This window comes from Diorhabda sublineata, chromosome 11 (genome assembly GCF_026230105.1).
Source record: "Diorhabda sublineata isolate icDioSubl1.1 chromosome 11, icDioSubl1.1, whole genome shotgun sequence".
Classification (NCBI taxonomy): domain Eukaryota; kingdom Metazoa; phylum Arthropoda; class Insecta; order Coleoptera; family Chrysomelidae; genus Diorhabda; species Diorhabda sublineata.
The window spans coordinates 8,505,235-8,528,772 of record NC_079484.1 but is presented as its reverse complement, the minus strand read 5'-3'; the positions used below and the strand labels follow the sequence as shown (position 1 = coordinate 8,528,772).

Below are 23,538 nucleotides of genomic sequence, written 5' to 3'. Positions count from 1 at the left end.
TTACAAAACTCGAAAACAAACTTAAATTAATTATTTTTTGAGCGATTTCATGTAGACAGTTTAAAAAATGAAAGCAATATTAGTGTGGAAGTTACAAAACTCGAAAACAAACGAAAATTAGCTATATTTTTGAGCGATTCCATGTACACAGCTTAAAAATGGAAAGAAAATTATAGTGTAGAAGATTCAAAACTCGAGAACAAACTTAAATTAATTATTTTTTGAGCGATTTCATGTACACAGTTTAAAAAATGAAAGAAAATTATAGTGTAGAAGATTCAAAACTCGAAAACAAACTTAAATTAATTATTTTTGAGCGATTTCATGTACACAGTTTAAAAAATGAAAGAAATATTAGTGTGGAAGTTACAAAACTCGAAAACAAACGAAAATTAGCTATATTTTTGAGCGATTCCATGTACACAGCTTAAAAATGGAAAGAAAATTATAGTGTAGAAGATTCAAAACTCGAGAACAAACTTAAATTAATTATTTTTGGAGCGATTTCATGTACACAGTTTAAAAAATGAAAGAAAATTATAGTGTAGAAGATTCAAAACTCGAAAACAAACTTAAATTAATTATTTTTTGAGCGATTTCATGTACACAGTTTAAAAAATGAAAGAAATATTACTGTGGAAGTTACAAAATTCGAAAACAAACGAAAATTAGCTATATTTTTGAGCGATTCCATGTACACAGCTTAAAAATGGAAAGAAAATTATAGTGTAGAAGATTCAAAACTCGAGAACAAACTTAAATTAATTATTTTTTGAGCTATTGCATGTACAAAACCTAAACATAAAAGGAAATTATAGTGTGGAAGTTACAAAACTCGAAGACAGACGAAAATTAGTTATTTTTTTGAGCGATTTCATGAACACAGTTTAAAAAATGAAAGAAAATTATAGTGTAGAAGATTCAAAACTCGAAAACAAACTTAAATTAATTATTTTTTGAACGTTTCCATACACAAAACCTAAACACAAAAGGAAATTATAGTGTGGAAGAGTCATAACTCGAAAACAAACTTAAAGTAATTATTTTTTGAGCGATTCCATGTACAAAACCTAAACACAAAAGGAAATTATAGTGTGGAACTTACAAAACTCGAAGACAGACGAAAATTAGTTATTTTTTTGAGCGATTTCATGTACACAGTTTAAAAAATGAAAGAAAATTATAGTGTAGAAGATTCAAAACTCGAAAACAAACTTAAATTAATTATTTTTTGAACGTTTCCATACACAAAACCTAAACACAAAAGGAAATTATAGTGTGGAAGAGTCATAACTCGAAAACAAACTTAAATTAATTATTTTTTGAGCGATTCCATGTACAAAACCTAAACACAAAAGGAAATTATAGTGTGGAACTTACAAAACTCGAAGACAGACGAAAATTAGTTATTTTTTTGAGCGATTTCATGTACACAGCTTAAAAAAGGAAAGAAAATTATAGTGTAGAAGATTCAAAACTCGAAAACAAACTTAAATTAATTATTTTTTGAGCGATTTCATGTACACAGTATAAAAAATGAAAGAAAATTATAGTGTAGAAGATTCAAAACTCGAAAACAAACTTAAATTAATTGGTTTTTGAGCGATTTCATGTACACAGTATAAAAAATGAAAGAAAATTATATTGTAGAAGATTCAAAACTCGAAAACAAACTTAAATTAATTGGTTTTTGAGCGATTTCATGTACACAGTATAAAAAATGAAAGAAATATTAGTGTGGAAGTTACAAAACTCGAAAACAAACGAAAATTAGCTATATTTTTGAGCGATTCCATGTACACAGCTTAAAAATGGAAAGAAAATTATAGTGTAGAAGATTCAAAACTCGAGAACAAACTTAAATTAATTATTTTTTGAGCGATTTCATGTACACAGTTTAAAAAATGAATGAAAATTATAGTGTAGAAGATTCAAAACTCGAAAACAAACTTAAATTAATTATTTTTTGAGCGATTTCATGTAGACAGTTTAAAAAATGAAAGAAATATTAGTGTGGAAGTTACAAAACTCGAAAACAAACGAAAATTAGCTATATTTTTGAGCGATTCCATGTACACAGCTTAAAAATGGAAAGAAAATTATAGTGTAGAAGATTCAAACCTCGAGAACAAACTTAAATTAATTATTTTTTGAGCGATTTCATGTACACAGTTTAAAAAATGAAAGAAAATTATAGTGTAGAAGATTCAAAACTCGAAAACAAACTTAAATTAATTATTTTTTGAGCGATTTCATGTAGACAGTTTAAAAAATGAAAGAAATATTAGTGTGGAAGTTACAAAACTCGAAAACAAACGAAAATTAGCTATATTTTTGAGCGATTCCATGTACACAGCTTAAAAATGGAAAGAAAATTATAGTGTAGAAGATTCAAAACTCGAGAACAAACTTAAATTAATTATTTTTTGAGCGATTTCATGTACACAGTTTAAAAAATGAAAGAAAATTATAGTGTAGAAGATTCAAAACTCGAAAACAAACTTAAATTAATTATTTTTGAGCGATTTCATGTACACAGTTTAAAAAATGAAAGAAATATTAGTGTGGAAGTTACAAAACTCGAAAACAAACGAAAATTAGCTATATTTTTGAGCGATTCCATGTACACAGCTTAAAAATGGAAAGAAAATTATAGTGTAGAAGATTCAAAACTCGAGAACAAACTTAAATTAATTATTTTTTGAGCGATTTCATGTACACAGTTTAAAAAATGAATGAAAATTATAGTGTAGAAGATTCAAAACTCGAAAACAAACTTAAATTAATTATTTCTTGAGCGATTTCATGTAGACAGTTTAAAAATTGAAAGAAATATTAGTGTGGAAGTTACAAAACTCGAAAACAAACGAAAATTAGCTATATTTTTGAGCGATTCCATGTACACAGCTTAAAAATGGAAAGAAAATTATAGTGTAGAAGATTCAAAACTCGAGAACAAACTTAAATTAATTATTTTTTGAGCGATTTCATGTACACAGTTTAAAAAATGAAAGAAAATTATAGTGTAGAAGATTCAAAACTCGAAAACAAACTTAAATTAATTATTTTTGAGCGATTTCATGTACACAGTTTAAAAAATGAAAGAAATATTAGTGTGGAAGTTACAAAACTCGAAGACAGACGAAAATTAGTTATTTTTTTGAGCGATTTCATGTACACAGCTTAAAAAAGGAAAGAAAATTATAGTGTAGAAGATTCAAAACTCGAAAACAAACTTAAATTAATTATTTTTTGAACGTTTCCCTGTACAAAACCTAAACACAAAAGGAAATTATAGTGTGGAAGTTACAAAACTCGAAAACAAACGAAAATTAGCTATATTTTTTAGCGATTTCATGTACACAGCTTAAAAAAAGGCTCAAACTTTTACGATATTTTTTTATCATCATGAATGATATATTCCCAGTATGGTTTAAAAAAATAGTCGTTTTTTAGCTCAGTCGAATGTACATATAACATACACATATTCTCAATGCACGTTTATACATTACGTATAAATATCAAAAATATTATTTTCTGTTACATGTATGTAGTATCAAAATTCTTATTTTCGCTTGAGAAATGTTTTTATCTGAATAAATAATTAAAAAAATAAAAATTAATTCGTTTCATTATTCGTGTTATCAATAATCCGGGTACGACTTGGTCTCGGCTGGCCCGGATAATACGGATTCTACAGTAACTTTAAGAATTATCGTTAAAAATGCATGAATTTTTTTATTTTAAAATTGGTGAAAACCTTAATACAAATATCAACTCACTAATTAGAAAATTTTTTTTTTAAATTTATTTTTATACTTATACGCCGCTGTATCAAATCTCAATTTCACTATAATACATTCAACGTGATATGGGGAAGTTTATCGTTCGGTCCAGGTTTTACTTCACTTTATATTTATTAGGTTTGGAGGAAAACGTGTACAGTGAATTGAAATGCAAGTCGAAAGCAGCGTGTTAGTATAACTCGAGCAGGTGGAATAAAGTAGATAACAATATTGAAAGAAAAGTTATATGAGATTAAATTTCAGACCAAAGCTCAACAAACGTGGAATAAATAAATCAAGTTAGATTATATACAAGCGACTGTACCATGTAATTGTCGTATAGACACGAAAATTCGGTTCTTGATGTGACAGCTGTCCAAGAAATCAATGGATATTAGCTTAGTTTAAATAGGGTTTTAAACTTGACGATTCGAGAAAATTAGTATTGGTAGGTAGTTACAAATTACTACCACGAAAATTTTTTTACAACATAAACTGAACTGAATAAAAACTAAACTAACTAAAAAAGTTAAAGATTGAGTGGATAAAACATGTTTATACAATTGTTTTTGTACATGTTTCACGAATCTGAATCCAAGACCCAAATTGGGGTGGCAACTCAAAGATTCTAAAGTGGATGTTCACGGCAATTGTGAGACCAATCATCACATAAGGGGCATTGGTTTAGAATACTAGAACTAGTCTGAATACCGCGAGAAACAACCTCTCAAAGGTACAAAGACTGGATTGCTTATGTGCAACGGGGGCCATGAAATCTTGCCCAACAGCTGCACTAGAAGTGATTCTAAAACTCCCACCTCTCCACATCGTTCTGGAAAGCGTGACAGGGGAAACATCACTTTTAGAGACGGAATCATCAAAGAAAACCCGTGCCTGGATAATGACCAACCCTGGGACAAATCTCAAGGACGTCACATCGAAAAAATTCACCTCAATAATAAACTGTGAAAGCAAGTGGAACCAAACTCGTTTGGGATAAGCTCGCTAAAGCGGGAGCAGATAAATCCTTCATGGGATCTGAACCTGTGGTATCAGCTACAGAGCAATGGAAAAAGCACTAGAAAAGAAGGTAGATAGTACCAAAACCAGTTATTGGGACAATCTATAAGGGCTGAGACAGAAACAGTCTCTTCTGGGAAACTTTAACCAGATTAGATCTGCAGAATGTATCCGCTTAAGAACAATCTACGAATACTAACAGGAGTTCTATCGGGGCATTGTCGCCTCAACAAACACCTGAAGACGTTAGACCTAATAGATAATGCGGTGTGCAGATTTTCTGCATAGAGAACGAAATCTCTATCCACATTCTCTCGAACTGTGAAACACTAAAGAGCTCCAAAGCACTGCACCTGGGAGCGCATGAAATAGAAGACGAAGATCTCTGTCAATTAAAGCCATTCCACATTCTAGACACAGGGTTCTTCAGTATAAAATATATAACTTCCAGCTTTTTGTGACAGCTACGTAATCATTTCTGACCTCATATTGATGTCTTTTGTTGAATAAATTCATTAAGACGACTATATTACTATTACATTCAACTACTATAAGTTAATTACATCGTAAACGTGCCACACACTTGTTCTAACAATCTCGACAGTTTTTTTTATGTGTGTACAGAATTAACTTCTATGTCTCTGCGTCAAAATTTCACATCATTAATTGGACAGTTCTAGGGGTGTGGGAATAAAATATCCGTACAAACTTTTCGTTTTAATTAAATTATTTGCACTTTACTCTATGAAACAATGGTTACTACACTTGTATTACTAATTTTTGTTTTTAAATGTCAAATTATGAAATAATTAATCTAGGGTTTGCTTTGAATTCTCTTTTTTAATTCTAAATGTGTAGTTGCTTCAGAATATAAGGTCTAGGTATATTAAAAACATTCTTAGACTTCTTAATAAACGGAGTATTTGAATCTGCAAAAAACAACGTCTTTTGCATAATGAGCAATTGTCTTATAGGGTCAAAACACAAAATTTCCATCAGGATGCTTTTTCTTCATAAACTGCATCAATCTATATCTAATACACTCTTTTTCATATATTTTTGCGGTTTTACCACGAGAAAGTATCGTAAGTAAGTTTTGATTTTTGCTCCATTTGTGGCTTCTCAGAAACTTTGGGTGCCGATTCTCTTGATTTTTGAACTTCATTCTATTCCTAGAATGTTGCTTACGTATTTTCTGTTTTTTTTTATTTTCTGTCCAGTTTTTGCAAACTGACACCCAGTTTTCTGTGATGCGCTTCAATCGAAGATTCTCTGTTATTTTATTGCTTTTCTGTCTGATCCTTACTTTCTTTCAATCGAAAAACCTATTTCAACACGCCATCAGATATCGTAAATTATTTGTCTGGCTTTTGACATTTGACAAATTGATTAACCGTAAACGATTTCTTCAGATCTTAAGTTTGTATATAACAAAATACATCAGCGTCATATTCACTTTTTCGCGATTTTTAATTTTCTCTAGATTTGTACAAAAGACCTTATCATTACCAATTTTTTATTGGCTAATTTTGGTCCTGAATTATTTGTGAAAGAGAAGGTTTAAAAGGTGATTAAATATGAAAATGTTCGGAATTAAATGAAAACAACAATTTCGTTTTTCCTTGATGTTTGGTCACAAATTAAATTTCTGAACCCAGCTGTAATATTTGACAGTTGTCGATCGATACCTCAGACAAAGGAACATTCTTTACTTCGGTGATCCTTGCGATAATGACACTTTAGTGGTAAGTGCGCGATATCTTTTCTCACTTTGATTAATTACAATTTACGATTCCTAGGACAAGACGACCAGGCCCAGATCGTTGCAATCAAACAAATGTACGGAGAGCTACCTCACGTACTAACCGCACTGATGAACAGAGAGAGACAGATCAAGAAATTAGTCGTATTGCTATTTCAGAATTGCGAATAATCATAAAGGAAAAATACAAAGGAGAGGATGTTTTGATCCCGCGTATACGATGACACCAACGGATTTAACATTCGATTTTAAACGTTTACAATTTCCGGTACGTCTGGCCATAGCGATGACCATAAATAAATCGCAAGGCCAGTCGTTGGAAGTTTACTGAATCAACTTGGAGTTTCCCTGTTTCGCGCATTGGCAATTAAACGTCGCGTGTTTTCGCATGGGAAAACCATCATCTTTGTTTATTTAAGCATCACAAAACAAAACAAAAAAATAGTGTTTTAGAAAGCTTTAAATTGATTAACAGACTGTATCATAACTGTGTGTGTGTGTCAATATAAAATTGAAACCTTTTAAATAGCCAGTACCTAAACGTAAAGAAGATGAAAATAATTTGTGATGTAAAGCGATGTATATATTTATAAAGAAAACGAAAGCAATTTTTTTATTTAGTTGAAAATATACGATACGGTTATGACCCTTTTTTTGCTCTAAAGAAAAGAGCTTAAATTTGAAATTTACATCACGTATTTTTCTTTGTGTCGACTTAAACAGATGAAAATTGATTAGAATTGACCTCCTGACTCAATTTATTGTTCCATTTGATTGAATGGTGCTGCTTTCACTTAGTATTCAAGGAACAAAGGTATAGAATTAAGGTTAGTGGATGAAAGGATTTAATTTTAAGGGATACATATTCTTGTGAATAATTTTTTTCGCTGCTTTCACTTAGTATTCAACGAAGAAAGGTATAAAATTTAAGTTAGTGGATGAGAGGATTTAATTTTAAACGATACATATTCTTGTGAATATTTTTTTATCTCTAAAAAGCAAAAATAAATTCAAATTATTAAGAGTTACATTAGTATTAATAGAATTGTATAATTGAATGATTTACCATTTTCATCTATATGAATTATTCATCTATTTTCTAAGTATTAAGATGTCTGACTTATGTAAACAGCTTACACTTACCAACGCGAGATGGTACCTGAATTTTCCACTGTTTAATTTGATAAAAGTTATTCAAAAGTTTACTCGAATTTTTAAACCCAGCGAAATCGAAGACAAAAGATGTTTTTTGGCATTTTTATAACAAAGGGATTAACCTTTTAAAATTTGAAAAAATGGCACGTAGTTACATGTTTTTTCCCATGGAGATTCCGAAAATCCCATCAGTTTTCGAATTTGAGCAACGTTTTTCGTGAAAATCCAATTTTCTCCTCTTAATCCACCCATCGCCATCTGCCCAACAAGACACAAACTTTCCTCTCTACTTTACCGTGAGAACTGTGTGGAATTCGAAGTGTGATTTTATTTTCATTAATCACATAAATAAAAGCTGCAAATAAGAAGAACACGAATGGATTAGGAAAAAATTGAATCATTTCCGTTTTTTTGATTTTACTCAATGCACAAGATTTGATTAAAAAATTTTCATATTTTTTTCTTTCTAATTTGACTTTCTTTACGCACAATTATAGTCTAGGATCAATTCAGAAATTTTGCACGCTATTCTTGACCATTTTTATTGCTTCCATCCGACAAGTATTCCCTGGCCTATAAGAATAACTTACATAAGAACCAAGTGGATATGGACTATCATCGTTCATTGCTCCATCAGCTTCTTTCGTTCCCTTGTAATTTTGCGGAATTACTTGACCTGACTGCCCTGTACAGATTAGCAATAATGCTTATATCTTTATTGACCTATAGGTCACTTTTTCAGAACTTCTAGCATCTTATCATATTTCACCATGCATCCGAGTGCCCAGTAAATAATAATAGTTTTTCCAAATTTAATTAGTTTTAACATGTTTCCAATGATTTAGAAAATAAATTTGAGGAGACTCGAATACCAATAAAGATAAACTTCCACGTGCGCGAAGGAAGATGCGATTTTCAACTTCCTAACGTTTCATAACGTAACCACATGTTTAATAGGCCCGCATATTCACTCTATTATAATCACTTCTACGTGCATCAAATTTAACTGTATAATGTGCGTCAATGTTAATTTTGTAGTTTACGGGAATTCTCTATGATAATCCTTGGCGTCGCAGAATGGGAAGTTTCAGGAAAATTATTTTGGATATTAATTTGATTTGTTGTCATTCCGCGCAAAATTTGGTCATAAATGATTGAATCTTCTACTTACGAGGGCTGTAACGTTAGTTTTTCTTAAATAAAATTCTTAATTTCCCTCAATATACAGAGTGAATTTTATGTATGGAACGCCTCAATTGTCTCGGAAACGGCTTGTACGATTTTTCTAAATATTTGTGTACAAGGGTTATTTTAAATGGATCACCCTATATATTATTTGCCTTGCGAAATCCTTAAGAAACCTTATTTTTTTTCATCTAATGTTCCCTATACTTAAATGCATTATTTCGGAGTTATAGCTACATTTGCGTTATCTCCGCCGAAGTTAAAATAATAAATTTTGGTGGCTATGACTGCTACAATAACAAATTTAATGTTTCAATAAATTTTTATTGTTGAAGTTTATTGGAAGTCACAATGGATCGTTTATCTGAATAAGAACGAATTGATATTTTGATATTAGGATATGGCATAGAAGTCAACAAGAAACGTCTAATAATAATTTATATCCTAACCGAAATCCCATAACAAGATCTACTGTCAGTAAATTAGGAAAAAAGTTTAACGAAACCAAATAAGGACGCCCTGTTAGAAGTCGATCCACACGGGAGTACTAGACAAATATCCAGGGAACTTGATATTTCGCAAACATCCGTAATGATAATTTTCATCCAGACGAAGTAACGTTAGTTCAAGAGTTGTCAGATGACGATTTTGATAGACGCGAAGAATTTGCAGACCTAATGATGGAAAAATGTTAAAATCAAAACGATCCAATTTTTTAATGTTATGTTTTGCGATGAGACCACTTTTTGTATTAATGGAAACTTAAATCCGCATAATTCTAGATGCTGGTCACGTAACAATCTTCGTAAAATGCCACACCCATCCCAATATTCCTTTTTCATTGAGGGTAACTTAAATGGTCCGGAGTATTTATATTTATTGGAAATTAGTATTATGCCTAAGTTGGCTCGCATATTTCCAAATCCAAGTAAGTATGTAAATGTAATGTAAATAATGTATTTCCCAGAAGTTGAATTGGGAGACATGGTTTTATCGAATGACTCCCGCGATCACCCGACATGAATCCTTTAAACTATTTCCTGTGGGGTCACTTAAAAAACATCGTTTATAAAACAAAACCTACCAATAAACAGGAATTAAAATATAGGATCACCATAGAGATAAGAAGAATTGAGCGGTCAGGGATGTTGCAAAATGTATTCCAAAGTTTCTAAAATTCGCACAAATGTGGATCTACTTCTAACATGACACAAGCATTTAAAGATTTGTCTTCAGTTGTTGTAGATTTTCTGCACCATGATTTGGATAAATATTTTAGCATTTTTCAAAGAATTTCGAAAAGCGAAAAATATATAGGGTGGTCCGTTTGAAATAACAAAGTTCATTAGTTTTCCGGAAAAAAAGAAAGATCTGACAACAATGTACCACCATAATATCGGCCGTTTCATAAGACCCTCGGGCACAAAAATTTATAAAAACTGTTTCAGAGATAATTGAATTAATTCATACATAAAACTCACCCTATAATTTATGTATTAGTAATGTTTACTCTCTCGCACACCCTGTAAACGCCACGTTCTATAATATTTCCTGAAATTCTTAAAAATCTCACTATTATTTCGTAATAAATGTTATAAGGTCTTGTTTAGTGTCATTTTCGATTTTTTTATAAACAAATTCATTCAAGATTGGCGACAATTTCGGCATACTTATTCCGGTCCTGAGAGGTGTGGTCTCTATTTTTACTGCCCTGAGGAGGTATCCAGCAATGTCTTTCAGGAATCAACAATTGGTGAATTAACTAAATCTGTTTTCATGGTTTAAGGTGATATTCAATCTTTTAATTTCAATTGGAAACCTACGGCATCGGCTGGTTTCTTCTCCCATTTTGTAGATTATAAGAAGCTTTAAAAACAATAATTTCATGGGATAGTCAGTATTTTTGCATGTTTTCACAATTGTTAATTATAATACTAACTGATTTTTCTTCTATCAATATCCTTTTACAGTATGATCTCTATTGTCCTGTAGCTGTACCGACAGAGGGTTACAGGTCCTACAAATAATCTGGTCGCCTCTACTTTGGCAAGTCTACCTAAGACTTATCTATTTAGAGAAGAATGTAATAAGTTGTTGGGAAGTAGAGGTGGTTGAGATATTGCAGATTTCTAGCCAAATATCAGGTGGGACTGTTTCGTGTGGCCTCCTCAAATTTTACTTTCCTCTCCTTTGATAAGAGAATGATAATAATAGCAATTAATAAGTTAAAATTAGAGTTTAACGTAAATTTAGGCTTATTTCTTTTATATAGCAGAAAATAAGGTGTGTGTATATACAATTTTTTTTTAATAATATAGTAGCTGTGATTAATACTAAATGAATGAACAAGGGAAAGTAAAACCACTCCTCTGTGGTTGGTAGGCCCACCAAAAGCGCTCATTTACATGAAAAGAGATATGAGAGGAATGGGATTATGTAGGGTAAAAAAGGGTGCTCTACCTTTGTAGTGTATTTAAGGTTATAGGAACAGGACGAGTATGGGCAAATATAGAGTGTCAAGTAAGGGAACAACTGTTGAATAAAACCAAAAAGGGAACAAAGGGATTAAGTACAGTAAAAAAGTAATTTTCTGCCTGTATAATATATGAAATTGTAGAAACCGTAGAAGCAGCCATGAAGTATTAACTGGATTTCGAGTTTATAGGGATTGCAAATATTTGCATTTCTATTAGTGTCTATATAATTAATCAAGAAGGGTTAGAATGGAAAGAATATGGATAAATGGAAAATTTTTTATAATTTTATTTTCACCCAGTATATTATATGAATATTATAAGAGTGTTGGGACACTTGTAGAGAGTTGAGGATGTTATTAAATGTTTCTCGTAATATGGCAGTTTTCAAATATCCCAAGTGTAAACATTACTGTTAGAAAATTAGTTTCAAGTATGGAAAATCTGGAAGAAAAGAAATCGTTTACGGTTAATCACTTTGTAAGAATAGGATTAGCAAGAACAAACAATTTACGACATCTGTCGGCTTGTGGAGGCAGGTATTTCGATGTTTGACTGATGTCGCTCGGATTGTTCATGTAGACTTTATGTTTAAGGTGTCTCCACAAAAAAAAAATCAAGAGGCGTCAAGCTAGGAATACGTGGGGGCCAAGGGATATCACCACTTTTGGAAATTAGTCTTGCAGGAAACATCTGTCTCACAGCCACAATAGAGTAATTTGATGTGTGACAGGTCGCTCAGTCTTGTTGGAACCAAGTTCTCGTATTCGCTATTCTTGATCTCGCAAGTTCTGGAACCAAATATCGCAACATAGCGGTCGGTGTTAACGGTGATGTTTCATCCTCATGAATATTCAAAGAAGAAAGGGCCAATAATACCTTTGCTTTGAGATTGCTGCCCATACTGCTACTTTCGGACTATGTAGTGGTTTTTGATGTTTCATTTTTGGTTTTTTTTAGGTCCAATAACGACAATTTTGTCGGTTTACGAACCTATTTAAATGAGAATGAGCCTCATATGAAAAAAGGATGTTGTCAAAAGTGGAAAGTCGACTAAGCATTTCTTCAGCAAATTCCAGCCTTGCTCCAAAGTCGGTATCTTTTAATTCCTGTGTTAACTGGAGCTTATAAGGATGCAGTTTAAGATCCAACTTCAAAATTCGCTGTCGCGACAAGTTTAAAGCCGCCGATCACTTCCGAATACACACCTGCGAATTCTCTCGTACTGACTCCTTCACTTTATCAATATTGTCTGTGATCCTAGATATTCTTGAACGACCTTTTGCTGGTGGTTTAAACGTGGAACCGGTCTCTTAAAAACGCTTAACCCATATTTTAATTAAATTTGCACTTGGAGCTTCATTAATGTGTCTCAATCTATATTCTGAACGAAACAGTCGCCTTGTCAAAACGTATGAACGACCGTTCTCGTAAAACGTGCGAACACAAAAAGCGAGACACTTTCCATCGAAGTTACTGATGGCTACTCCCACCCATCCACCGTTTATATCGCGAAAAAAAAAAAGATGCGATATGCACGTTCTATTGCGCCACCCTGTATTTATATGCATTTTCCAATTTACTAACTGATCTTCTCTTCCATTTCTTTTTCATTTTCACTAATAATGTATCATCTACAAATGTGTGGTACTGTCCTTTAAGGTTAGCAAATTGTAAGTTAAAAATATACAAAAATTAAAACAGCGGTCCAAGGACTGAACCTTGTGGTACTCCGTAATTATTATGTAACTTTGTGCTACATGTGTTACCCAATTTAACATATTGGCTACTTCCCTTTAAATATGATTCGACAATGCAAAAAAATGTATCTCTATATAAATATTAAATGTATTCAAGTAACACGATGTTCGATAGTACGCAGTTCAATTAGAAATGTTTGATTTTGTTTTAATACCTTCTGTAAGTATTTTCTGTAAATAATTACAATTTATGATAATTTTCTTCACAATGTTTCTTTATGGCGAACGGTTTTCTTGGCATGTACAACGATCTAAAAATCTACATATCTCCTGAACCATAAATTTTATTGAATTAAATATGTTTACTAATCATTTAGAAAATTTACTTAAACATAAGTTCTGATTTCGCAAGTTTAAAAACCTATAACGAATGAGAATTTTTTTTATGTCACAGCATTATTTTCACGTCATCTAGTCTCTCCCGAATTTTTTGCCCAAGTCCCGGAACACTCTGTATAAACTACTGTACTGTACTGTACTGTATAAAAAACTTATTATATAAAAAACGTGACTAACAGGTGGGCTAAAAAGTGGTCTATTATAATATTTTTTTGTTGAATCTGATTTCATTATTCAATATTCGAAGGCGATATAACTATATTAGAGATTATTAGGTACAATTTTTTTAGTATAATTTGTCTTTAGCGTCTCAGTCTCGAGGATAACGTCTTTTAATCGACATAAAATTTATATCCAGCGAACTTTCTCTTGACGTCTGAGAAAAGACAAAAGACGCTGAAAACCAGATACGTAGAAAATTGTGGCTGAAGCAATTAGGGAGCCCAAATCAATTTAGCCATCGTTTTCATTGATATGTGACACGGTTCTTTAGCTTGTCTACAAACGCTCCAATAACGCAACCGATGTTTACGTTTTGGGGTCGGTTAATCAACTATTCACTCCCCAATTTTTTGCATCAAGTCTCGGAACACGCTTTATAACTAACATCTAGTGCTTTAAAATGCAATTGCATATTAGTAAGTGAGCCTAAAATAGTATGTGAAATTACTTACCACGTCCAGATTAAAAAGAGACGAGACCTTTTTCATAAATCCATCTTTTTCTTGTTTACTTTTCTTTCTTCCGCGCGTAGTCATTTTCACTAAACGTTTTAAACAAACAAACGGATATTACACCGAGATTAAAACACTTACATCACAATTCATAATAAAATATCGATAAATTACACTACACGAACCGGAACACTACAAGATTTTTTTTAAAACTCTGTAAATAAAAAAAAAATAATTCCAGGCGTTTGTATAAAACACGATGTAACCTCGATAGTAAAGCTAACAAATGGGAAAAAATATTTATGTTTTTGTCAACGATAGCAAAAAGTTTTGGCTACATATATATTTCTCGGAATAAAGATAAAAAAAGATTTCGGAAAAATTAGGAGAAAACTGGATGTGGTTATCAAATAAAACTAACAGTTTGCTAGATAGTTTGATTTATACATTTGCAATTAACAAACATACATTAATTTCTATGTCATGGGGAAAATTTAATGTTCTAACATCAGTATACGAGGGCCGATCGTCCGTGCAGACGTTACGCGGGCATACGCTGAAGGCGACTGCAAAGCACAATGGTGCTAAATTTGGTGAATAATGTCTCCAAACCGCAATCATTCTCGACTCGAAATTTACTAGACAGTTTCGATTCCTAGAAATAGCCATTCGCCTACCGCCTCAAAAGCGAGTACGTCGATTAAAAAAATTACTTGAAGTAAATTGAGAAATCTAAAAAAATTATGATATACTCTATACACTTTATAGCATTTACGCCCGTTGGAATTAAGGCAATTAAGTCTCAAACTTTATTCCCACTCCTCGCTATCTCTAATGCGCAATCATTCTTGACTAGTCGAGATATGAATCCGTGGGTCCTGATTAATTGGCTAGTTATCTTATAAATTAATTATCCCATAATTTTATTATTATGATTTTCTAAAGAGGAAATTTACTAAAAAAATTCCTAGATTCCTAGAAATAGCTATCCAACTACCGCCTCAAAAGCGAGTACGTCGATTAAAAAAATTACTTGTAAGTAGGAAGTTGGAAGTAAATTGAAAAATCTAAAAAATTTATTATATAATCTATACACTAGACTATTTATTCCCGTTGAAATTTCATTCAAGTCAATTATATCTCGAACTTTATAGCCACCCATCGCTATCGCTGTAGTCTATTTCAGAGAGGCATGGAGCAATAAAATGGGGAATTGAAGTAGTATTGTTTGTAATATTAAAATTTCAAGTAAATGCGTAAGAGAATTAGGAAAAGTATGTTTTCTGGCCTGCAGTGTCAATATCGAAATATTGTGTAGGGATTACTTAGGTAGTAGATGATACAGTTACGTTTTTTGTTCAACAGGTACCGTTTAACCTTCTATTAGTTTCATTCTGTTAAAATAAAATTCTTTCCTTTTTACGAGTATCCTACCGACACACTATTTTCAGTATTTATGAATGGATAACAATAGGCTAAACCCATATATTGACCCCAACCCGGGTGGTACTACCTGAACTTGATAAAAAGAAAAAATGAAATCAATGCCAAACTATATAAGTGGCTTAAATATTCGTTAGGACACTCTGTGATCCCTTCGCATACCTAATGAGGTTTTATTACTATATACATTTCTGAAATAAATTATAATGCGCAATCGTTCTCGACTAGTAAACGCTACTTTCATACCTGCTGTTATAAATAATTATTACTCGTCTTTCAAATTACTTTTTACTTATATTATTTCAATACGCCATGTGCTCTTGCATTTAAAAATACTTGAAACCGCGAAAAACTTTCTCGACAAAACACTAATCCTTCCACCCCTGACGGACCGATACCTGACCCAGGAAATTCCTTCTTAATGTCTTGATAGCATACAATCAAATGATTCCTCTCCGATATACCTGATACACTTTTTAGGAAAAACCAATATATATCGGTATCCTTCTGTTACGCTGAGATATCAGATATCATTGTATATATTTTGTATATATTGTTTTGTTGATGTACGAAGGGGTACCCAAAAATAACCGGAATTATTTTTTAAATGCTATATATTTACAAAACAACCTTATCCCCTCCAAGATACTCTCGATTAAAAGTAATAGATTTGTCCCAGCGGTGCTTCTACTGTTCGAAATACTGTTTGAACTCATCTTAAGAGATGGCTGCCAGATCCTGTCTCGTTATTCTCTTGATGTCTTCAATGTTTTCAAATCGCCATCCTTTCATGCCCTTTTTCATTCGTGGAAACAAGAAAAAGTCGCACGGAGCCAGATCAGGCGAATAAGGTGAGTGGGGCAGCGGAACCATGTTATTTTTAACAAAAAATTGGCTAACAGTGATGGCTGAGTGTGCAGGTGCGTTGTCAAGGTGGAAGAACCATCCACTTGTTTTCTGAACCGAACTCCAAGATATTCCACTGACTTCAGACAGTTGATCAATTGTCTATCGACGGTTTGTGCGCACAAGCTCTCGAATTCTTTCAACATTTTCATCGATTCGGGCAATTGATGGACGTCCAGAGCGAGATTTGTCATCAATGGACATGTCACCATTTTTAAATCGAAAAAACCACTCATACACTTGAGTTTTCCTCATAGCATCATCATTGTAAGCAGTTTTCAACATTAAAACAGTTTCAGCAGCGTTTTTACCGAAAGGGCAAACAAAATTTCACAGCGGCACGTTATTCACTTTGTCATTGGCACTGAACTGGCGGCGAGTTGCGATAGACAGGCCCTAGCGGCAGAATCAGTACTACAAAAGCTCCACCCATGGCAATGCTATTCCTATTACTTTTGGGTACCCCCTCGTATATATATAGTGAGTTAAGTTATCTAATTTTGTTTATTGTATTACCTCTTCACTCTTCTCGACACTAAGAGTAACGTATTGTTATAGTTTTTCAGCTTAAATAAAATATTTTTGGTAATTTCCACTCATTATTAGATTAAAAAAATAAATATAAATACTCGTAAATCTAGATCTTAATCACACTAATAGTGGATAAGTACTTCATTAAGATTAATAATTAAGTGTAAATTAAGGAAATTATCTAGAAATAAAATGATTTAATATCGGTTCATTTATATACACAAAATTTATTAATTATCTAAATCAATATCAAATCCAATTATTTTAGAGTTATCCGGAAATTTTGAGCTTGGCATTGAAACGATTGTCAAGTGCACTTTACCTAACTAGAGAATAACAAACAAAACTGTTTTAGACTTCCTACAATAAAATGAGGATTCAAATTACCATTTGAAAGGCAAAACCCTTTTAGCATACATTTAAGGACGTTCCCGAGAATGATTCGTACTCAACGTATTACACTCGTATCTTAATATAAAAAAGAAACTACTTAGATATACATAATTGAAAATGGTTGAGATTCACTTCACTTTAACAAAAAAATATGATTGTAACGAAAGTATAATAATAAATGTGAAAGATATTCAACAAATGAAAATTTTTGTTGAAAAAAATTTAACGAAATTTGATTTATCACCGGAAGTTTATCAAACTCAATTTACCATAGATTCAAGAGAATGACATAATTCGATTTAGTGTAAAGTAAGATATTATACAGTGTGTCTACTTAAGTTGGAACCATATGGAAAAACTTTTTTATTAGTGGTTTTATGAAAAAAAGTTATTCTTGATAAAAAGTTCTGCATGGTCCAAAAGTTAAAATGCAGCCATCAGATATCAATTTTTTGGAGTGGTATACGAGGTTTGTCAACTAATTTGAATTTTGTGCAAGAGTAAAGTTAAAGTATCTTTATTTATTTTTCGCAATTTAGAAAAATTTTATGAAGTAAAGTTGTTTTGAATTAAAAGTATGTATAATAATTATTTATTGTAGAAATTTAAAAATCCATACAAAAGATATTTATTAAACAGAAACAAACATAATAAAATTTTAATTCAACGTCCTACAGCTTAGACATATCCATCTTTTCTTTGTAAACGTTTAATTGTTCTTTTGTCAAACTCTTGTATTACTTTCCGCATCATATTTGGAGTAATTTTTTGGCATTCTTCAGAAATAATACTAATAAATAATAATGGTCTACAACATCAAATGGTCCTCGCTAATAAACCTGCTGTTTAAGTTTCCCATTGAATATATATTCTCGAAGAACTCTAACGTTTAATGTACTATGAATAGAAGCACCGTTTTGTTGAAACCAAATTGTCATACGTTCTTGCAACGGAAGGGCGTGCAAAGAATCACTGACTTGATTTTCTAATAATTAGTAGTTAGTAAGTATTGTGCGGCATTTAAGGAATGTCGTAATAAAAAGGTCCAACTAATTTATTTTTGTACACACCACACCATACTTTCGTTTTAAAAGAATATTGGTTCCGAGTTTTTATTACAAAGTTTGGATAACTGTTATACCATCAGTGACGATTTTGTGATGAGACGGTTCCGTTTGAAGAAAATGTTGCCTCATCGGAAAATCTTGTAAAAAATTCAAATATAATATCGTAATCGATATTTATTACTTTTAAAAATATTTGCCACTGTATCATTACTTAGTGAAGTAGTTTGGATTGCAGAGCCCCTTTTTAATGACATTTTTCGGTCTTCTACGACAGAAAGCATCACTTCAAATTGAGTGTCTTCATTCGCAACCCGTTTTCGGCGTTTATTTTTAAATTTATTTTCTATATTTGCACTAGCCTTAAATTTATTTAAAATTTTTCTAACTCTTGAATGCCTAATGTTTCTATTATTAAAAATATTTGCGGCCACTCTATGTGTTTTGTAATTGTCTCCAACAATTAACACAAGTTCAATTTTTTCTTCACGATTTAGTAAATTTCCCATTTTTATTGTAACGTTAAATGTTATCCCGCCAGAATAAATAATAAGGAATTATTAGTAAATAATCACAAAACCTCAATTTTCGTAATAAATGACTGTAATTGCTTATTTGAATATAATTTTAATTCAAATTTTTTGACAACCCTCGTATACTGCTTTAAAAAATTGATATCTTATGGTTGCATTTTAACTTTTAGACCGTGCAGAACTTTTTATCAAGAATAACTTTTTTTCATAAAACCACTAATAAAAAAGTATTTCATATGGACAGTAGACACACTGTATATATTATAATTACTATTTCAAGTCAAATTGTTATTACATATTTTTATATTATCTAATATAAAGTTCTGATGCTTTTTCGATCAAATTGTAAAGTTTTCTAATGGCAATAAAACCCATCTCTCTCTAATTGCCATAAAGTTTGAGCAAGTAATAGTTGTACTTTAATTAGATTATATCTAGTACACTATAAGTACTAGCAACGTTGTATGTAATAGCAGTTATTCACATGTTCTAGAGACATATATTAAAGGACGAATCGAAATAGAATGTCCCAAGAGATAACTAAAGACTATATATCATGCAGGACCTTTTTCTAATATATTTCTAATACTCCTTTTGAAATCTCATTATTTTCTTTATACCAGTATTTCCGTTTCAGGATAAAGAAATAAGTGAAACGTTTTCGACTAGGAAATTTTATCAGTGGAACTTTAAATAGAATTATTGTCGATTATCTCTAGATAAGTGATTACGGAATTGTAAACTCGATTAATCGGAAACAACACATAACACCCTTGATAAAATTAATCCTTACGTGAATAAGTATTTAACAGAAAACTGATCGATAATACAGTAATAACGGATTATCACGAAACGAAACCCACAAGGAGGAGAATGTGTCCGAAATTTGGAGCAAAGAGAAAAATATGTTGATAAAAGGCAAAGCGTTAAACATTATTTTTATAGAAATACGTGATTCACTAAAAATGAACAGAAACACTGACTTAACCCCTGTTTTGAGACTTGATGCAAAAAATTCGTGAGTGAGTAGATAACTGGAAAATAAAGTTATGGCATAGGAAAAAATTTCTCATACGACCCCTGGTTTCTGAGTTATAAGACTTCAAATTTAAGAAATCATACCTTATATTTAAGTATATCTTTTAAATATACATTCGAAGATTATGAATTCTTATGGATGATTACGTATGTTTTTGTTTTTGTAGTATGTTAGACGAAATAAATAATTCTAAACTATTATCTTAAAGCCTAGGGCGACTCATTCCCAATGGTTAACAATCCCTTACTTTTATAGGGACAACCTGTACAATCTAAAGATTGGTTGGGTTTCTGGTAATTCGTCAGAAGCCAGAAGGTTGTATACTGAACGCTTTCCGGGCAGAATTATACACGACTGTAGAACTTTTGTTAGGGTTGATCGCACCTTACATAAATTAAGCAAACTAGTTTCCATTATTTTTTATAAAAATATATATTATAGAAGGTGTCCTGCCAAAAAGAGGTGACGAAGGTCAACAAACGAATTATACGAACACGAGCTTTAGAGCAAAATGCATTAGATGCAGTTGGTGCTGATCCCACAACTAGCATGCACAAAATACCACTACAATTTAACGTATCAACGACAACTACTCTTAGGATTCTCCAGGAGCAATTTTTTCACCCCTTTTACACCCAGAAAGTGCATGCCATGGAAGTAGAGGATTATCCAGAAAGGCTGGCCTACTCTTGTTGGTTTCTAGATAAGCACGATACGTTTTTATTAATCCCCATATATATTTATGGGTAGAGAAATCATCACGTTACAATTCAAACAAAGAATCAACATCGATTTTGTTAATGTGTGGGCAGGAATGGTGGGTAATGGTCAGCGACACTTAGAATCTCTCGAAAATATTTTCCCACCCATGTTATGTGATATTCCTCTGAAAAATCGCAGAGACATGTGGTTCATGCACGATGTAACCCCTATCCACTTGCTAAATGATGTAAAAAATCATCTTTTCTAATAGATGGATTGATCGGGAGGTTCATTTGCATGACCACCACGCTCCCCTGAATTAAATACAATGGATTCAATTTTTTGTGGATTTTTTGGGGATATCCTAAATACTTCAGGTGTTTGCAACACCAATAAACAGGAACGAAATTATCGATAAAATTTATTTCCATTGCGACGCTATAAGGGAGAATCTTGGAATGCTCTTCCAAGTTCAAAGAAATATCTTTCATAGACTAGTGTGTAGAAGTACAAGGTGCCCACTTCGAACATTTATTAAAGTTTTTTTTGTTTTTATTTGATAATTTGATGCTAATGAACTAAATTTTTCTAAATTTCAATTTTTTCCTTATGTAAGTAACCGATATTCGACAGTATAAAATTCAAATAGAAATTTTTGCTTGTGATTTAATTCCTTCTGTAGGTATTTTCAATAAATAATTGAAATTTATGATTATATGTCTCTTTATATCAAGAGGTTTTCTTGGCATGACCAACGATATAAAAATCTCCTTAACCATAAAATTTATCGAGTTGAACAAAGGGTATCTTTTTGTTAAAAAATCGATTGAAAAATTCATTTTTGTAACCTTTAGATTGTAAAGGCTATCCCTGTAAAAGTTACAGATTATTAACCATTGGTCGAGCCGCCCCTGGCCTTCAAATAGTAGTTTTGAATTAGTTATTCCGTCAAACACACTACATGGATTCGAATGTACAATTTAGAAAATATACTTAAATACAAATTCTGATTTCGAAACTTTAAATGCTTATAACACAAAACCGAGGGGTCGTATGAGAAAATTTGGTGTCACGCCAAACAAATACCACAGGTGAAGGAGTATGAATAGCTAGTACAAGTAGAGCCCCACCTTTTAATTGGACATCGTAACAGTCGCGAGTGTTGTTAAAAAGATGTTGAAATATTAATTATATCCCTATAAAATTAACTTTCATCGGAAACATTATGAGAGACTTTCACATTTTGTTCCAGAAAAATATTTTCTATTAAAATTGTTAATCAACGATATACGGTAAAATACAATGTAAATGTAAAACCAGTGTCATTTAAAACCTATACAATTCACGAAAATATATATTTTGAAGGATATGTATAAAATTTTTACTAACCCTATTATAAGGATACGGCAGGCAGCATGTGACATCCTGTATATATCAATTATCATGATAAATCTCTCTATATTTGTTCATATGAAATAATATATAGACTATGCTTTGTAATCTTCATTGCAACTGATAAAAAAATGACCTAAATTTATGTAATCATAAACAAATACATTCGTCACACATAAATAGCCAATTACGATAAGTTGTTATCACTATACAAATGCAGTATACCTGTCAAAATTTTACTTCACTTTTAAGTTTACTCGGTATCAAAACAATGTTATGTTGCAATACTTAAATGGGACAACATATATTTAAAAATAGTTTTACTTATAACATTGCAAATGTTATTGAAAAACCACGTACATAATATATTATTAAACATTTTACACAGAATAATTTGTTAGCTTAAATATTATGGGCATTAACCTTTGACTTTACTTTTCGAGGTTACAACAAAATACCAGCGGCAATGGTACTGTTATGGACCGTTTTTTATGCATGGGATCCAATAGCTATACAAAATGTTTACAATAAGTTTATACTTCGAGTACGGAAGCACATTTAAATTTTGTTCAAAATAAAACTATTTTCTGGTTGTTAGTTACAAGAATTAATAGCTTGGAATAACTTTTAATATGTACATTGAAGATTCTTGTTTGGATTTTGAGGTTATGTTAGAGATTAACAGTTTATTTTTAATTTCTAAGAGTTGTATTGTATCTGATGCATAGAAACGGTACAACAAATAATGATTTAGTTATAATTTACCTGTTGAGATACACAATTGTTTAATAAACTCCAAAAATAAACACATAAACACGAAAAAACAGGCACTAGTTTAAAAAATTGCACTTTAACTACATAATCCGACACTACACAATGATTTTGAACCGCCCGAACTTTCGTTGGCACAATATTTCATCTGTTTATGTAGTTCATCGCACGTAAAAAACAACATACCGGTTAAAAGGCGTCAAAATTTTGTTTTTAACCACTTGTAACTTGCATCATAGATCTAGGCAACGCTGGCAAAATGTCTACATGGCGGCAATCGGAATACGTCACGAGGAGGTACCGCCAGAAGATAACAGAGCCGGATTGGATGCGATAGGTAGAATTATGTGTCTTATTTTTACATGGAAAATATTTTTCTTGATACGTATGAACTACAAAGAGTTGTTAGCGAATTCAATCACTCAAATAAAAAATCATAAAGGATCATATATACCCAGTATAACCAAAATAATATGTTAAGTGACATCAACATTAATAGTAAGTACGTAAATATGTATAGTTTATGAACTTTATATTATTATTGAACCAATTCAAAATACAGTTACTAGTTAACCAACAACATATAATTTTATATGACATAAAGCCATCA

General features: G+C 31.6%; 1 protein-coding gene and 1 long non-coding RNA gene across 15 annotated transcripts in view; both read right to left on the bottom strand.

The window, feature by feature from the left end:
- Window positions 1–23,538, bottom strand: part of LOC130450233 (disks large 1 tumor suppressor protein) — a 1,338,131-nt gene that overhangs the window by 302,929 nt on the left and 1,011,664 nt on the right. The gene's annotated exons all lie outside the window — the stretch shown is intronic.
- Window positions 12,984–23,197, bottom strand: LOC130450244 (uncharacterized). The gene is made up of 2 exons (XR_008910563.1): window positions 22,923–23,197; window positions 12,984–14,368 (listed from the first exon to the last, which is right to left on the bottom strand). It is a non-coding gene; the product is annotated as an uncharacterized LOC130450244 (long non-coding RNA).